Below are 19,408 nucleotides of genomic sequence, written 5' to 3'. Positions count from 1 at the left end.
CCTCCCATTTCTCATCTGTGAGGTCCTGTTTTGATCTAACAGAAAAGTTTTTTGTGGATGTTGCATGAAACATACACAACATTGGTCTTCCAAATGTCTGTAATAGACTCTCACACATTGTATTGTGTTTATTTAATTTGGAGCATATATACATATAGCTAAACCTATAACAACCGTGTGCACTGTCTATTTAAATAAATGTGGAAAAATACTAGTTGCAGCGTCTTTTTTTGCTTGCGATAAAAATAAATGCGGATATATACAGATAAAATGACAAAAATATAAATATGGATCAATACAGACGGAAATGTTAAAAAAAAAATACCATAAAACCGGGAGCCCTGATTATTATTAACATTAACATCCAGCTTGCTCATCGATAGACATAAGATGGTGATCTTCCTGTCAGCGGGCCTGGGGGCGCATTCGAGGGAGGAGCTAACTGGGGTCAGTCTGCCTCGGGAGAAGGTTTCGGTAATTGGGCTTGCAGATCGAGCACGGCTCAGGATACCAATATGACTTGAATATGGAGAGCGTGATAGATGGTCCACAAACCTCCGTTCTGTTCTGGACTACACTCCTGATTTCGGTGATGGGCAGATTGGCCTTGAGCAAAATGGCGCAATTGCCCCACTGTCTAAATACGATGCACAACTCTTTCTGTGACTTGTCGATGACTATGTTCTCGGAAAACAATATCCTTCTGGTGTCCCTCTGTGGGCGTGCAAGAGGAGTTGGGTCAAATGGGATGTCCTGGAATTGGACATTGAAAAGGGCAGACTGGGGCTCCTAGACGTACAGCTCTATTATATCCCTGCCCTCCTGCAGTACGTGGCACAGTGGTGAGCTGATGACACCAATATAGAAAAAGACCTTTTGCCCAGCTTGGTGAATGGCAGTGATCTCCCCATGCTACTGAGTGCCAGCGGACTGCCCCCACATTGTGAGACAGGTGACAATAGCATGGGAGCAGGCGGTGAAGTGAGTCTTGCATAGGGTGCCTTATGCATAGCTTCTCCCTCTTTGGTGGTTTAAGCCTTTGCAGAAAGTACAGTCCTTGACAGATATGACACAGTGGCTGGCAGGCGACTGGCAGGTGGCGGGTGACTTACATTTGAATGGTGGCTTCATTGCAATGGTGGAAACGACCACTCTGTTCCAGGTAGCACTGAGCCAGTTTATGCAATATGCCAAGCTCTCCCGCATGGCCTGTGGGATCTAATCGACCTTTCCGCAGGAACCAGAGGAATCCCACTCACCCGGTGCCATACAGGATCCAGGAGTGAACAGGGATCTCATTTCTTATTTATACATAGCACTGAATATCAAAAGATCCATAGATATGAGGCCTGCCCCCGTTAACTGGTCAGCGGCCCTTAAAGTCCACCTCACGGATGCCGAATATAAGCATGCCCATGCCCAGGTGATGGACACCGCTAGTTTAAACTTAAGCAGTTTTATTACTTGCACTGGGCGTGTCTCACACCGCAAAGGTTGCACAGGATTATCCCAGTTCGTGCAGATTCATGTCCTAGATATAATGTGTCCTCGGCCCATTGTCTTCATTTGACATGGAGCTGTCAACGGTTGGACACTTACTGGGTTGGCATGGTGCGGACAATTAAGGAGGTCATGGGCATCAAACTGAACAGGATGGTGCATCATTGTCTGCTTAGGCTTTTGCCGCTCTCAAAAGCAGTGAGGAAAATGAAATCTAGATTTGTGCTGCTGGGGCTGGTGTTGACCCGGAGATGCATAGCGATACATTGGATAGCTTCCACTCCTCCTACATGGCACAAATGGCTGTCGGACATGAGCGAGTGGTCTGTGGCAGAGGAATGCAGGCTGAGGAGTGTGTGGACAGACGAGAATGCAGAACAGGACTTGGAAATTTGTGGAGAGATGGTTTAGCGCTTGAGTGAGGTAGATGTGATGCATGCTGGAACCCCAAGGAAACTTCTTAGGTGTGTGTGAGTGCAGACACCAAGCAAGATGCTTGCCCCTGTGGGGAGGGGATTGGCAGACTAGGCAAGAGTTGGGCCTAGAAGTCTGGTTTGGACCTGCTGAAAATTGTACAGTGTGATCCTTAACGTTGACACGAGGGTGAACGACCCCACCTGGGGAGGACTGCTCGAGACATCTCGTAAGCAATATAGTATTGAATTTGTATCTGATAATGCTCCAATGTTCATTTGTATTTGTTGTTTTTTGTATTTTCAGTAGAAAAAGCTAATAAAAACAAGTTTTTTAAAAAGTTGTGAAAAATATTTCATTTTTAATGTATACCACCTCAATACATGCCCAAAAGTACGTTTTATGCTTTAAATATTATTATAAAAAAAAGGAACATAAATATTTAGAAGAGGGTTGGTGGTAACAAACTATTTAGCTCAAGTTGGCAAACTGAACTGTAGACACTGTTACATTCAGCAATGCAGCATGAAGGGCACTGGGTAAACAGCAGATCACAGTGTATAGTGCACTGGTCCTGGAGACAATGTCTGTGGTTACAAGCAGCCTCAGTCGTGTCCCCATCCAGTTTAACAATTAGCTGTGTATCATCAGCATAAATATGAAAGGAGATGCCAAAGAATTTGATGAGAGTGGCAAGTGGTGCAACGTACAGGCTGAACAAGGTGGGACTCATCAGAGAGCCTTAGTGAACTCTGTTAGAGCTCACCTTAGGGAAGATCTCTAATTAGTCTTGACCACTACCTGAGTTTGGGCCTGCAAGAGAGATGAAAACCAATCATAGACTGTCTTCAATATGATCCTCAGTTAGATGGTTTGAAATGGAGTGTGAGATGGTGTCAAAGGTCACTGATCAATCTTGTAAACTCAGGGACCGCCCTTGTCCCCAATGGACCATCTGTCATTTGTTGCTTTGACCAGAACCATTTCTATACAAAAACCTTTGCAGAATCTGGTTTGTGCCTTATGTAAGAGTTGATTAGATTGTAAGTAGTTAGCTGTTTATTCACCGCGAGACAGTGCATTAAGGTCCAGTCAAGGTTTCTTTAACAATCGAGACACAATGGCCGATTTCCAATTCTTAGGTACCATTCCTGAATTCAGGGAAGATCAACATAGAATTATCCGCGATGGAAACCTTGTTTAGCTGTTGAACAGAGCAAATATCTAAAGGAGAAGAGGAAGTGGTAGAGCTCAAAATGTTGGTGATGTCTTCTAAGGTAGTGGGAGCAAAAGAAGACCAGCCTTTCTTAGTGAATGGATTGGGTGCAGAAGACAATCAGAATTTTGGGGGAATTAATTCATCAGTTCAACAGCCAGTCAGACAACTCTTGTGATGGGCTGATTAAACTGTCCTCCCACACAGTGCATGCCATTCGTTTCTACAGCTTGAACACCTCCCTTGTCAGATTTTTCAAACCAATGATCCTAATCTGGCCATACCCAGCTTTAGTAAGTTTGATAAATTTATGTTATGTTTGGAGTTTTCGTTTATAAAGAGATTTATTTCTTGCTGTGTACTTTTTTTCCATTTTCATTCTACTACTCTGCAATCATGGTTCATGGATTTTAACTCCAAATTGAACAATGGTGCAGATGGATGATTTCTTTTAGGAATCGTAGTATTGAGGGAAGCAGAGACCAAAGGACCTACTAACTTTGAAAATGTCTACAACAAAGCATGATATAACCAAGAAAAACCAGACACAGAGAGCTCAATCTCAGGATCTTCATACCAGGTGACAGAAGGGTATACACAGTCGTGCACCGCCTTAAGTGAAGCTGGGAGACAGTCGGCTTCACTAGCCGCCTGGCGGTAGCACTGTAGAGTGTGCATATTACCAGCACACAGAGATCACTTTGTGAGCTGAATATCCAACTTACTGTTCTGGAATCAATCATTCAGGAGTAATACATCTTTGAACCTCAGAATACACTGCTATTTCACTAATGTGCTACCAATGTTCTACAACTAGAATAGCACTTACAAATAGTAAATGAGAGTGTTAGTTCTATAGAATACTTAGCAATGGCGTTAGAACATTTGTTATTGTTCACACTATTTATAAACTTCCTTGCTGCCTCAAGTTTTGGCTTCAATGTGGTAACAACTCAGACCGTGTGCACTAGATTAGGGCTTTAGTTTTCAAATAAATAGTTTAAATGTACATTCCGTTTCTGGTGATCTTTGGGTGTGTTGTACATTTATGAAAGAGAATTTGGTGGACTACCAACTGTCCCTGTCATGTCTCATAGGACTGAACGTTGCCTGAAGCACATCGCATGCAACAGTCTCCATCCTGCCTTCCATTTGAGCTTGACAGACTTCAGTTTAGGAAATATTCAATAGCCTGAGGTTTAACTCAGTTTTTGTGCCCCAAAGTGATGTCGTTCTGCTCACAAACATGGCTTCAAAATGCCTGAAATATTATATAAGCACCAACCATATAATATACAAAACATTTCACCATGTGTATTGACTGTGTTATGCTTTTGGACCTAATTCTTTTTAGTAGTAAGAACAGGTGTTTTAGGCATTACAGTCTCTATAAACATAACTAAAACAACAAAACACAATTTAAAAGCACTTTTCTTCTATTTGCAACATTGTGTATTATTTTTAAAATACACTGGTAAGGATGTAGCTACCTCAGTATAATTCAAAGCTTGTATAAAGCAGTGGTGTAGCAAAAGGGGGTGGGTGGGGCATACCGCCCCTGGCGACACATGTTTTGGGGTCGGCAGTCCCCCCACACCCCATTGTACCAGCAGCCGTTGTGGGTTGGAAGCCAGGCGGAAACCGTGCCAGCACCCTCCACCGGTTGTCACGGGAATCCGTCAGCATGTCCCCCCACTTTCCCCGCTCCTACATGCCGCCGCGGGCAGCAAACTCCGGGGCCGCACCGGCCGGCCAATGGTCTGGCTACGCCACTGGTGGAAAGTCCATTGCAGCTCTACAGTTCGAATAGAATAGGCGCTGAAACAATGATTCAAGGTAGACACATCTCCATTGCGAATGTTTAGGACAAAACAAAAAATTAGCTAGCAACGTCCTGTCCACTTTGTTGCAATCACATTCCCTCATCATCTCAAACTTTCTTTAGTCTGAGACTAGAGCCAGGGATTGATATGAGATAAATGCATAACGTTTTTTTACTCCTTGTCCATAACGCAAACTCTTAGTTCAGGCATTATCCAGGTTGGACATTTCATAAAATAAAAAAAAAGCATTTTCTTTTACCTGGGCTTTTTTCAAGTAAAAGGCCTCTTCTAAGGATGAAGCTACGTAATGCAATTTGGGTTAATTTTAAGAAATGTCCACGCCATTTTATAATAAGCAGGACCACTTCTCTTTAAGGTCAAATAAGCCTTCCTCTTCGATTGCATTTATGCTATTTTCCACATTCCTGACAAATAAAATCATCTTCATATCACCTATGACATTAATTGACTGCAATCTAAGTTCAACAAACAAATGTGCAACTGCACATGGTTTTAGGCACATGCAAATATTCCTTCAAGTCTATCAAAATTATAAAATGATACTATCACAGTTACTGAATGACCATAATGTGCTACAGCGATTATTTTTACTTTGTATACCCTTAGATATACAGTCACTGAATATCCCCCCACAGAGGTCAATAAAAACCGTAATAGGGCTTTATCCATCATTGCTGCCTTATGCAAATTCCATGCAAGACATTTAGTGAACCAGATTTCCATCTTCTTACTCCTACAATATCAAAATCCTTGTGTTTTAGAGCATCCAAAAACAAGAGTTTGGGTTTTCAGAGTGTTGACTTACAAGATATTTCCCACACAGTACGGAAATAGTAAATTCAGATGATATTGAGGTCTATTATTATAGTCCAGAACTGCAAGGTCATCAGCATAAACAAAATGGTTATAGATTTTCAACCAACTTTCAATGGGACTGCTATCTTCGTTAACTAAAATATTAGCTATATCATGCATAAATACAAAAAATAATGAGGGCAACAAATATCCCTATTTATGTCAATTCTTAAGAGGAAACAGAGGTATCATATCAAAGTTTAGTAGCTAGTAACCAGTAATTCCTTGTATTGAGGTATTTAATAATGTCCTCTATTAATCGCGATGACTTTTTTGATTCTCTTATGTTGCATTATTTACAACAGCTATTTAATTAAAATAAATCGAGTTATCTTTACTTCGAGTATATTGGTATTCATGTAAGGATTTAAATATTATATGGTGTTTATTATGGCATTCTCTGTCATATCTTAAAAAAGGACATCATAATTACTTATATTGATCCTACAACTTGACGAACATTTCAATCACCAAAATTCAAGCCAAAACACAAGCCACCATCTACGCTCCGTGCAAACTTCAAGCTAAACTACACAGCCCTACCACGAAACCCATCATGAGAGTAACAAAATCTAAACTCCTCGCTGTAACTGGGTATGCGTCACACGCATTCCATGGGAAGATGGAAAAGATGATGGAAAAAGCCCAGTGCCAGTGTTACAAAAGGCTTTTTAGGCTCCCCAAGTACACACGAAATGCTCTGATTCGGCTTGAGTTTGGCCTGGTACAACAAAAATATGCCTGCAGGAGCACATTGGTGAAATTATGGTTCAAGACAGTAAAAGCCCAGAAAGGATCCCTTAAGGAGGTATTAAAAACTATATTTGAGGGGGAACCAAACCGATGTCAGAAGTACTGTCGGGAGACTGTGGCGATGCTGGGCTTATCCATAGTGTTCTGGTCCCAAGAAGAACTAAATTATCCTGCAATAAAGAGGGCGCTAAACAATCACACCACCCAGATATTAAGAAGTGAAGCTATAGCAAGACTGAAGGCCATCAGAGGGTTGACCGGCCTAACAAAAGCATATGAGTCGCACAAAACTCAACCATACATGAACAACGCCCTAGGAAAGAAGTGCTTGAAAGAAATTCAAAGGGCACGCCTAGTCCCTCTGCAAATAAAAGAACTGAATCCAGGCTGGAAATCGCTGAGAAACATAGTCAGATGCAGGCTGTGCAATTAGAGAGCAGAATCATTGGTACATCTCCTTTGTTGCTGCCCTACATTACTGCAACACTGATGTAGATTGTTAAAACCAATGTTCTTAATGCATGGGATCAGAAAATGCGCGGATTCAGTGGCCCTGCTCTAGTCCAGCACGGAGCCCTCGGACCTGGCCAAATTTGGCAAATTTATAAATATCACACGAAGGGACCTAAATGGAAATATCACAGAGGAGGATAGTCTGGTTGTAACTGTCGTGTCAAGAAGGAGACGAATGGTGAAGAGCCCCTACCAGGAAAGGACCGCACAGTCCACATAAAACCCCCAAGGTACCAAGTGACTCTGTCTCAAGAACAGATAGGAACAGAGACTTTTTCTAATATGCAATTTTTAAACCAAGGCATTTTAGAATGTAACCCACATTTTAGAAATGGTCTATTACCGCTGTTTGACACTTATAATTCTTTATATACGATTAGATATTTGTATTATAATGGTGTGAGAAACGTATTTTAGCATAATTTGGATAATGTACTGCAACTTTGCAATGATTTTAAGTAATTATGCAAATAAAAAAACTATTCATTCATTCATTTCAATCACAAGGATCTTTGAATGAGTCTCGGTTTGGGTCAATTAACGAGCAGGCATTACCCAATTGTTATGGGTTAAGGCAAATCTTATTCTAGTTTTATTTATCAATCAAGTTTCATGCTTTTAAGAGACTTTATCAAAACTTCACACACGATGAGGGAAAGACCTGTGTGCACACTGAAACTCATAGATTTATAAGGGCTTGGGTTTTGGAGATTGAAAGAATATCAGTAAAATAGAATTATCAAATGTGATAGTTGGTCCCAACTTTTTGATAATGTGTTGAAAAGTGATTTGATTATTAGATTGTTAAACAGGCAGGATGGGGATTCGAATATTGTACCTTTTTTAAAATGGTATATAGGCAGCTTCATGGTTTTAAATATTGGCATTTTCACTATTTATGTTGTTAGAGATAGATTGGGAACGTTGGATATATGGAATACTGTAAATGCATGAATTTGTTTTATTATTATTATATATTTTTTTCTTTTTCTTTACAGCCCTGATGATGTCCCGTGAGGGACGAAACGCGTAGGCTGTGGAGTGTGCATTGTGCATTTTATGATTCATTTTGTGATAGTTCCAATTGAAGAAATCTTCTGAATGAAAAGAAAGATGAATATATAACAAACATCATATATTAATAAAGGACTGGACTCAGTCATTGAAGATAAAAAAGAAGCTTGCATTGGAACTGGATAATTCATGTACTTCAGTATTTGATTGTTAACACTTAGATTACATCATTGCTCCTTCGGTATGGTGTCTTTTAAGAGACTTTACTTGTCCAAGTTCCATTCCAAATTTGGAAAAAAAAAATTATTACGCTGAAGTAATCTGAGTACTTTCAGTAAATTCTTGTTACTCTTGTGAAGGAATTACAGAAAATTATGCATTTACATGCATTCGCATAATTTAGAGTAATTTGGGGCACAAATACCAAACAGAAGAGCAAAGGACGGACCACTAGTAGCTTCTGGAAGCTGTTGTTTCTGTTATTTTGCATGTAGCACTAATTGCATAATGCAAAATGCATCCTCTGGTCAATTGTGAATGCCAGTGTGCAATTTACACTAAGAATGCAGCTAAATGCAGTGTTATGCTCCTCAGGTAATTTCACATAATCTTGATGAATTTTTCATTGGTTTCATGAAATTACTATACAGCTAATTATTCATGTTATGCCCACGCCTAGTCACTACCTTCTTGATCCAGAACTCCTCATTTTTAGCAAAAAACAAAGTACTCAATATTCAAAGCCAAAAATTCAACTGGTGTGAATATTCAACATGCAGATGAATTGTCTCTAAAGAATCCATTTAAAATTGCATCCATTAAATTCGATAAGTAGTTTTGCTAAAACTGTACCCACACAGAGTGTGTTTTTTTTCTTCAAAATAATGTTAGAACTAGTGCTTCTGTGAGATCTGAGTTATCTTCATTATCAACCTAAAGGCTTGATATTCTAACATTTCAATTGCCTCCTAATATGGATAAACTATTTACACTTATACAATATCCATCTGTAACAACACAACAGAGCTTTGGAAATCTGTTTAAGATTTTTAAGGTCTTAACTACATATTTAGTGGTATTATTAAAAGACCAACAAAGTCAATTTAGATAACATACAATCTGTTCTAGTTCAATTAGTCTGTGCTAACTGCTCCTTTAACACTAATACGGAGTTTTCCAGTATGCCTTGTAAAGTTTTATGAAACAAAATCATTACTTCAAGCACTGCTATATCAGTATAGATGCTTCCATCTTCCGAAATGTTAGGACAACATGCAATCTAAGATACTTCTCACTGAGTTAAGACAAATTGTTGATTTTGTAAACAATCGCTATTCTTATCAGTCTACAAACCACAAGGACAAGCCTATGGTGGCAGGACTGTGGCAGAGAAAGAAACAAATTTAAAGTTAAGGAGAGATCTTCAGATTTGTTTTTGGTCTTAGAATGGAGCCATTTTGTGTCACATTAGATTGATAAAATCAAACGCCTGGTTAGTGAGGGTAGGTTTTTATATATTTTTAATAGTTAAAGCTTGGATTGACCCATCTATTGAAAGATCTGGAGCAGACTGCTCTTTGGGACTAGTCCTCCAGAATGATTTAACAAAAGAGGACAGCTCTATGGTTGACTGGGATTTATCAAACTCAGACAGTGAGGTCTGCTGTTCTTCTTTCTTGGCTCACCGCTGTTCGTTTCTTTATTTGGGGAAGAATAAGTCAGTCAGGAAGCATATTAGGCATGTCATTTGAGGACACTGGCAAAGCATCTGAAAGTGAAGGGACCAGTTCACAAGCCTATCAAGACTGCGTTTTACTACTTAAAAAACACCTTGTGGTTAAGGTTCAAAGACTTGGGACTGTTTCCAGATGCATATTCACAAGCGCTTGTGTGACCTCCATAGTCCTTCTGAGATCTGTGAAGCAGATCACATCCATCACTATAGAGCCTATGGTAGAAGTGGAAGTTACCATTGCGAATGCATAATTTCATATTTTAATAAAATAAAACGAATTTTGTTGCGCGCGCTGCATCGCATTTGTTTACTTACCTCTGTTCGGCCGTATGCAGCCCCAAAAGGTCCTTTAGCAAGCCTAATGAATAATTATGAAGGATAAAGTGCTAAGTGCAACAGTAGTCCCAAGAACATCACAAAAATGTAATACAATGTTTAGAAAAATCATGTGAAGAAAACAGAGAAAACAGAGTGATTTTTATCTCGATTTCAGTTTATATCCCTATCCAGGACCATAACAACGTGATTGCGGTCTAAATTCAGTCTTTCATATTCATTTACACACTGCAACTTTAAAGACCTTTGCACTTCTGTACTTTGTATTTGTGCTTGCTGGTTCTTGATAAGCTTATCGTCTCCATTTCAATGTATTTTTGCTTCTTAACAATGTTTGCCTTGATAATTTTAGCGGCCATATTTATGTGGAATGTGTCGAGGATTACCTGCTCGTTTCTTCAGAGCTTTTATGGTCTGGCTTGACAGCACAGGTGTCACCAGGCAATTATGCGAGAAGAATCACCAAGAAATGGGGCTTTGCTCTGCCCACTTGGGGTCAGGAGTACGTATTTTGATTGGACAGAAGTTGTGTGCTTCCACAAAAAAGTGCTTTCCCTCCACACAGATGTGAACATTTTATTTATCCTGCTCTCGGAGCTTGAACTTTCAGAGGCATATACACAAACACAAACTAAAGCTATTCAAGTGTCTTAGATAATCAGATAACTCTTGGTATTTTTCTGTGGCAATGACACAGATGGGAGGAGGGCAGCCATTAGTCCATCTGGAGTTTTAGGTCTGATTTGACAGTGCAACTGTCACCTAACCTTTTAACCTACACCAATAATATTCTACAGTTCTTTGCTTCCACCCAAATGCATATAAATTCCCACGCTATCTACTTGTAATGTTTCACATTATCATTCACCATTCCTTTAAAACCAGATCTATTGGCATTGCCAAAGCTTGTAGAGGTCTGTAACTTTTGCTGTGTTTGCACACAAGTGTCAATTGAGGCCATGCCAAAAATGAGAGACTGAAAATGGCAAGCCCTTATTACACCTTTTTTTGTGCAAAGCTAACACTTGGACAACAGTAAAGATCTGTGCACGAGGTTTCCTAATCCAATTCACAATCCCTTCACATCATTCACTTAATCTGAAAGTGAGTAGGAGAGATCATTTTATTCACGCTCTGAAGCCTTCGCTGACTACCTGTAACAAGGAGGGCAGTTAATTAATCTGTAACACAAAAGTGCAAGAGATAGCACACAAAATGGCCAACCCCAATTAGGAAACATCATCTGATGACTTAACTGATCTCATGACTTCTTTGGGTTCCAAATTCAGAAATGGAGTAGAGTCATTCTATGTTTTAAGGCCTCCCATCAGAGCAAATTCTGCCATGCACACCGTGGAAACAAGATTTGCCTTCTTAAAAAAATGCTGTCTGAAATGTGTGTCTTCAGAATTACTATGCACTATTAGATCGGAAAGGTGCATATTTTTGATTTATGAATTGTTGCTCGCTTTTTCACTTTCGACTTTTCCTTCTACATGTCTGTTCGATGGCTGTGAGTGTTCGGGAGATGTCTGCATTGCATATTCGGGATAAAGAAACCCTTTCGCCAGATGTTAAAATTTAAATTTTATTTCATGCTGGAATCAAAAAGGTTAACAAAGAACAATATTCAAATCTACAATTTGCAACGACATATTTACTTGGGCAGCGCACTGGACGGCTTTATAAAACTTGTTTTTCCTCCCTAGCACAGAAGGAAGGTGACGCTGCAGCTTTCTAAAGTAATTTCTTCCTCAGAATCTGGTTCTGCAATAAAGTAGATACATTGACCCATGCCTTGTTCTAAGGAGCAGAAGCTGCAGTATGGACAGCAGTAAAAGGCTGAATGGAAGTCACTGCTGTGTTTGCGTGAGTTCAGGAGGGCTACTCCTGGTGGACTCCTTCCTCCTGGACCAAGAAAGTGTAGAGACTTTCTCATACTGAGCTGTTTGTTGAGGGTGTGGTGGGCCATGCAGCATGAGTGATTGTGATAGAGTACCTGCTTCATGCAAATTCTGGTTCATGATGAGGTCTCTGATGAATATTTAGTTGCAACTGAGTCTAACATCAAAATCCATTACCTTCAATAACGTGAAGCGCATTTGGCTCCACAAGGAAGATAAAGAGTGGTTAATTTTCTAACCATAGAGGTTTTTAAAGTATTATCAAAGTTAAAAGCTCAAATCATCAAATTAGTTGTAAATCAATAATCAATACGCGAAAGCAAAGGTCAATGTATAGTGGAATGTATTTCAAAGGCATAAAGTAAAGACATTCCATATAAAGTTCTCTCAATAAGGAAAGTGAAGTAAAATCAGTTCTCCCTGTCAGAGAGAACACTACTCTGCTACGTCAGGGAAAGGTTCTGCTTATAAGTCAAGAAAGATGGGTTGAGCCATAAAGGCATCTGAACTCCAATGGCAAGTGAAAGGGCATCTGCCTAAGGGTCAGACAAAGAAACATCTGGAAAATCCTCTATACTGCATTAGCTTAAATCACACAATTGTAACACTTAATACACATACACATGATTCCCAGACAAAGAACCAGCCAGGTTCAGGCACAAGCAGATAATACACTCATTATTTGTTTGCAAGCTATTGCACGTGAATCTTCTCTAAAGGTCTTTCAAAACTTGCACTTATCTGCAACATAATGAGATGCAATGGTCCAAACTTTGCTCTGCAGCTGCAACGCAATAGCTCATAAGGGCATGGTACAAGGACTGTGTAAAAGAAAACATTTCCCATGGGATTGAAAACAAAGATACAACATTTGAGATTTCTGGGTCAGCTTCTCCCACAATAAAGGAAGACACTTGACATTAAACAAGATGGTAACTAAACCTTAACTATTTTAAAATGCGGCCTACATTAGCTATGGTCAATAAAAACCTGAAAAATACGTACTCAACACATTAGTGTATTACATGTTAATGACAATATAAGTAAAAAACTAATAATTAGGAAAAAAAACCGCCATCAACTGCCTGTTAACCAGAACATTGAGAAGGAGCACCTAAACACAGCAGCATCCCTAGTTCCCCTCAGAGGCGAGATAAAATCATTGTTTTGCACTTTCTTCTAAGAAGAGTGAACATACTAGGAGGAGCAGCAGGCCCCTCCTTAGGAAGCATGTTTAGATGCTCTAAATCTCAATGAGGTCACATAGTTTGACCCTATCCACCCAGCCTGTCACAGGCAGATGGCATCTTTTCTCTCACAACTAGCACAGGAAAAAAGAACATAGCATCTTGGAAAACAAGGCAAATATGATATAAATAACTGGGAATTACCAATAAGGGAGTGGAACTTCTTATTGAAAGTGATTTGCATGCTGCAAAATGACAAAGATAAACTCACTAGGATCAGGCAATTGTGCAGGTACAGGACGATGCAAGTCATCAGCTTGCCTGCGAATAAAAATAAAGTGCTTTCTCTCAACCGGCACTGAAAGCCTTACTGCAATATTTCAATAGTCAGCTTATTTGCAACCAAGGCTTTACGCTTTGGGGCAAACTACTAATAATGACCTTACAGCTGTATAAATGTGTGCTTCTTTAGATTGCTTAAAGTGTGCATAAACAGTGGTGTCTTTAAATAACATCAAAGCGAATGTGGAGTCTACTGCACTAGGCTGTCAAAGTGCAACTATTCCTTGGGCACTATTGTTTTTCCCCGCAAATTATTTTATTGACATTGTCAGTAAAAAGAACAATATAACAAGCATTTGCAATGCAAATAGGTCTCGCATTTGTGAGCTAGAGCTATTGACATTGTAAATGGCAATGTTTTTTACCTACACGTTTTATTTTTGGAGTGAATGTATGTAGTGTGCAAAATCCCTCGGAAAGGTCCTGCACTTCGTAATAAATATATTGAAAAAGACGCAAAGTGTGGATTGTGTCAACAATTGCTTGGCACGTACCTCATGGGTGAAGTGTCACCACACATGCACACCGTGGTGCTTTACTAGTGCGAAACTCATTAATAAAAGTAGTGCTTACTGACTAACCAACGCGATCGGAGCATGTGAATTCGAATCCCGGCTTCTCTTTCATTTTCTAGACTATTTGACTCACTCTCCTGCGTCTTGGTTATCCCCCAAACACTGGGAGGCAATGAAGTTTGCCAAGTGGGCAGGGGGGCTTCGGAGGTACATGAAAATGTATTCATTGCCTAGTTGTCAAAGGTCGCCCGGTGCTATTAGTTAAAAGTGTGCAGATTTCATTAAGACATTAAGAGTACTTTACTCGCATCTATTAGAAAATCGACATTAACTAAACAAAATGCCAGAATGCGTGTCAGTTTTCACAGTGTTTTAGACAGTACTGGTTGCTTAGTTTCATTGCATTAATTTTAGTATTTACTCTTTTACACAGCATCCACAGTAGGTTACCTAACCCCAAAGCCCCGAGTTGTTAAATGACCCACAGAAGGGAGTGTTTTACAGTTGAGCAAATGTGTCCAAATGTAATTTTTGTAGGGCCATGGAATTATCCACCAATGAGGTACTCGATGAGCATGTATTTAACTACACGTTCAAAACTTACGGTATTGTGGCTGTTGTTTGTTTGTACACAACCACCTCTCTGAATGTGTTTATTAACACAGAGCTTCATCTACCAGACAGTTCTCACAGAGGGGCGACTAAAGCACAGAACAAAATGTATTCATTTATCCTGAGTGTGAAGGCACCCGGAAGGCTTAGGTGCCCGCCTGGAGAGGCTAGGGATCCCAGTGCTTCTACAGACTCTGCGTGTTCCTCTGCACCAGCAGGGCACAGCTCAGAATCTGCCGCTTCTGCTAAGAGTAGGTGAGGGGGATGAGGTTGGGGCATGCAGGAGTTGCGGGCAGATTTCCAGGTTATTGAAAGTGATGATTCCGACATGAGGCAATGGAGACTGACTTCATCTGTTTGTCTGCACCAGTCTATTTCTCTACCATCTACTGGGTTCACTGTCATGTATCCATTCATCTCTCTTTGTTAGAGGTGCGCGAGCCAATATATTAATTAACAGGTAGGGCCAGCCGGAGATGAGCCAAGCGTATACGAGCCAGTGGGCGAGCCGTGAAAATGACCGGCATGTTAGTCATACAGTAAACATGATGTAAATGTGCGATAATATATCTTCAGAATTCAAAAAAGTGCATTTCTTTAGCACGTCACCTCAGTACACAAGATTATAGCACTGAATTGAGAGGAAGTTATTAGAAGTGCTTGTTTTAAGCATGAGTTAAAACACTGCCACTCCTCCCGCCCGACAACAATGCCATTTGTGAACTAAGAGGCGTCAGTTGCCATGCATACCCCGAATGTTGCCTAGAGTCTTATTATGTTTAGAGTAACATTAAAATCTAGTTCATTAAACACGAGAAGTTTTTGTACAACACGCATCTTGAACTCGAATATTTCAAGGTGGCAATAATAAAGATGAAAAAGGAAGTGCCGGCAGGCAAGAAAACACGAACGGGTGTGGGGGGGTGGGGAGATGTGAGAAGTCACAGACTGAGAGAGAGGGTGGTGGGTTGGGGACACAGGGAAGAAAATAGTGTTCGGAGTAATGGGGCCAATAGCCATTGAAGGATACAAATGATGAATGAGGAGAGACTAACAAGCCTCAAACCAATCGGAAGGCAGCATTTAAGACAAAAGCCAATGGGCAGAGAGTGGGCAGAGCTTCCACTAACCTTCCACACTACAGAATATACTGCATGTCTGGCAAAGCGATGCCAGCGCAGTTGCACTGCAATGCTAGGCGAGACCTAAAAGAAAATAGTGTCAGGAGTAAAGGGGCCAATAGTCATGGAAGGATACAAATGATGAATGAGGAGGGACTAACAAGCCTCAAACCAATCAGAAGGCAGCATTTAAGACAAAAGCCAATGGGAAGAGAGTAGGCGGAGCTTCCACGAAGCTTCCACACTACAGTATATACTGCATGCCTCGCAAAGCGATGGCAGCCCATTCGCGCTGCAACGCTAGGTGGAACCTAAAAAAGAGCACTGTTAAAAACCAAGGCATCACAAACCTGGACACTTGAACACCCTTCCTCTCCCGACCCTTCCCTTCCAGTGCAATTGTCAACATTGAGGAAAGGTTCTGCCAAGGATCTCTGTTCACTAAAAACAACAGTGTCAGGGGCACCACAATATTACCTCTGAAGCTATTCCAGTGTCCCCAAATTTTGACCCATTTTTTAAGGGGGCCCAACCATCATAGACAACCCTTTAGACCTGAATGCACTAGTACACTTTGTGTTTCCAACCTTCTAACTTGGGCACCTCTTCTGTTCACAAAATGTTGGCAATATTTCTTTTTGTGATGGTCAACCCCAACGGTAACCATATATGTTCCATACGGAGCAGGTCTGTTTCCTCCCAAACATTCAGGAGACACCATATTGCTGTCTGGGGGAGGGGAATCCACTCACTTCATTTAGACACTCAATTATAGCCACCCAAAAGCATTGTATTTTTAGACATTCCTAAATTGTGTGGTAAAAGGTACCCACCTAGCCACAACTGGATCTGCAATTGACACTTGTTTTCCTACCCATTTTGAACAGCGTGATTGGGGAATATTATGAATGGTGAAGGATATTTATTGTACTTGGCGAAAACCTGAATGTGTTGCCACCTCTCTAGGGGAGGCTGTGGCCTCCTCCCAGTCATCACCCTCGAGATCCCTCAGATAATGTGTCCAGCACTTATGCACTTTTGTCAGAGCCTCATGTGTGTTCTGGAGTATTTTGTTACATGTCAGTGACGTGGCCTTGCACGGCATATATCCGTCAAGTAGTCTGTCCTCCAGCAGTGAGGACTCTGATAGTACCGTGTCCCTTGGGAGCGCCGCCTTCAGTGCATGTCTGACCTGCAGATAGTGATATGTTACAGTCGGTGCTAACAGGTAGTCTTGCTATAAGTCTGTAAAGGAAACAACCTCACCCTGTTGCCATAAGTTCCCAACTCTGGAGATGCAGATTAGGCCCCACATATCAAAGACCCGAAGGCGTCTCAATGTTCCCAGCATGGCTATGTTGAAAAGGGGTGTGGCCTATATGATCCTCCCCCTCCAGTCCAGGGCTCAAGTGGCTGTGTGCCAGATGTCAACCACTATTGCTGTTTGTCCCTTGAGTTTCAAACACATGAGAGAGCCGTAGAGTGCCCTTAGGTAACCACCTCGGTTGCAGTACTAGCATGTCCATCTAGTAGGCCAGTTCATCGGGGAGGCCCAAAGACTCAGCCTTTGATAGTGGACAACTGCGGTGTCCAGTAATACTTTTGTATGTCCGGCAAGGCCACCTTGGGCCCTATTGTTGAATGCGATTGCCTGGCATGGTGCTCTCCCTTCATTTGCATTCTCACAATCAGATACCTTGCCCAGTCTCCTTTTTAGGTCGAGCCTAGCGCAGCGCGCATGCGCTGCCCTAGAAAATGACCTCTTGGAATCACTTCAGCAAACTTGTGCGTGTGGCTAAAAAAGTCACACCCACGAGTTTGCTGAAAAGTTGAAGTGATTGGCCATTGCGTGTGGCTTTCAAAAATTGAAAGCCCGCAATTGGCCAAAGGTGGGCACATGTCCCGCCTTCTCTCTAAAGGTGGACTCCCATGGCCTAGGGGTCTTGGGAGCAAGCAGCAGCGCGGCCGGGTGCCAGCTGCATTCCTTACATTCCTGGAAGTGCACGTGAGCACCACTTGTTTTTTTATAGGTGCCTCTTCTTTTTCTTTTTATAAACAACCAATCAGAAACAGCTGTCTGTCACCCAATCCGATCCTGAGCTACCTCGAGGTCACGTCTGAGTGTAAAGCACTCGATCCTGCCTTGTATGTGTAATTTCCAGTGCTCTCTTGTATTGGAACGGAAGTATTGCGTTTCTTTTTTTCGTTTTCTCAGCCAGTATCATCCCCTGTCCACCGTGCTTAAAATGGCTTCAGGCAGTACATTACAGGCTAGAGTAACTTATCTCCTGAGTGGACGCCACGGAAAACCCACGCTCACCAGCACCAGAGAACTGGCTTTGGCTGATAAGGTGGCCAACAGGAAGGGGCTGCTGGGAAGTGAGTGGTTGTGCAGATGTGGAGAAAGGCAAGGTTGGCCGCCTGGAAACGTAGCGCGTGAGCTAAAGGCAAGGGCTAAAACAAGTCACACTTGCATGGTGAGGGCGACAATGTCTTTGTTTTAAACTCGCTATTTATGAGATATGGCAACCATTTTTTTAATAGTACAATTTTCATTTTTTTGAAGAATGCAGTTCTGCCTTTTATATGTGTCCATCGGCCTCCCATTTAGTTGTTCCCTAAATCCATTTTGTCTCGAGAAGGTGAGGTCATGTCATGGTTAGAGACGTAGTAAAGTGACAACTGGACACCTGCGTTGAACGTGTGGCAAGTATGGTTTGTGTGACTGTCAAGGAGGGCAGTTGGAACAGGAAGCTTTTTTTGTGACAAATACATTACACATATTCATTTATGGCCCATATTGTTCATGGCTCTAGTGCTCTTGAGGAAACACTACTTGATTTTAATGATCACACAAATTATAATCTTTAAACACTTTTATTGAAGATTCAAAAGCTGCTAATCTATCTCTTAATTCTGCCTAACGTGAATCTGACCCTTAATAATGAATATGAAGACCAGCCGAATTAAGCAATCTGTTTTATTACACAATCCACGTACATTTCTTGTAAAACACCTATCCTGTCCAAACAATTTTCATTACATCCCACAACCTTCAATACTCACACTACCCTGATGTTGCTCCTTACCTGCATTCCTTGTGCATTGGCCTGCATCCCTGTGCCCGACAAATTCGCCACCTTATACATCACCCTCTTCCAAAATCGCTTGTAAAGCGCACATTCAACTAGAAGGGCATCTTGTCCCTGAAAAACAGATGTTTGTTGTTAACCAACACAATGGAACTCTTTTTTTTGTTGTTGTTTTTTTTTTTGCTTTATTGTTCAAGTTTACTTATAAGGTCGAAAAAAGGCGAGACCTATTGGCTATGCCAATGCTTGTTGGACCATTTTTGCCCCTTTTGGGGTTTTAATTGATGGTGCTACTGCTACGCCAGAAGGGAGGGGGCTTTGACTGTAGAAGGTACATTAAATGCATGTCTGACTAGTGGTAATATACCCTAATTGGCAAGCTGGAGATCCACACCTGTCATTACAGTGATCGATTGCATAGAGTCACCAGGCTCAAATAGCTCAGCTTGGTAAAC

The 19,408-nt window shown here is 41.1% G+C and overlaps 1 long non-coding RNA gene across 2 annotated transcripts in view; it reads right to left on the bottom strand.

Annotated features, from left to right (window-relative positions):
* Positions 1–19,408, bottom strand: part of LOC146857999 (uncharacterized) — a 406,095-nt gene that overhangs the window by 359,238 nt on the left and 27,449 nt on the right. For both annotated transcript variants that reach the window (XR_014979635.1, XR_014979636.1), the window contains exon 2: positions 18,951–19,067. This is a non-coding gene — a long non-coding RNA (uncharacterized LOC146857999). The remainder of the gene's footprint in view (positions 1–18,950; positions 19,068–19,408) is intronic.

The sequence above is a fragment of the Triturus cristatus genome, chromosome 3_2 (genome assembly GCF_964204655.1).
Source record: "Triturus cristatus chromosome 3_2, aTriCri1.1, whole genome shotgun sequence".
Lineage (NCBI taxonomy): Eukaryota > Metazoa > Chordata > Amphibia > Caudata > Salamandridae > Triturus > Triturus cristatus.
The sequence above is the reverse complement of the archived record's forward strand: the minus strand, read 5'-3'. Positions and strand labels throughout refer to the sequence as shown.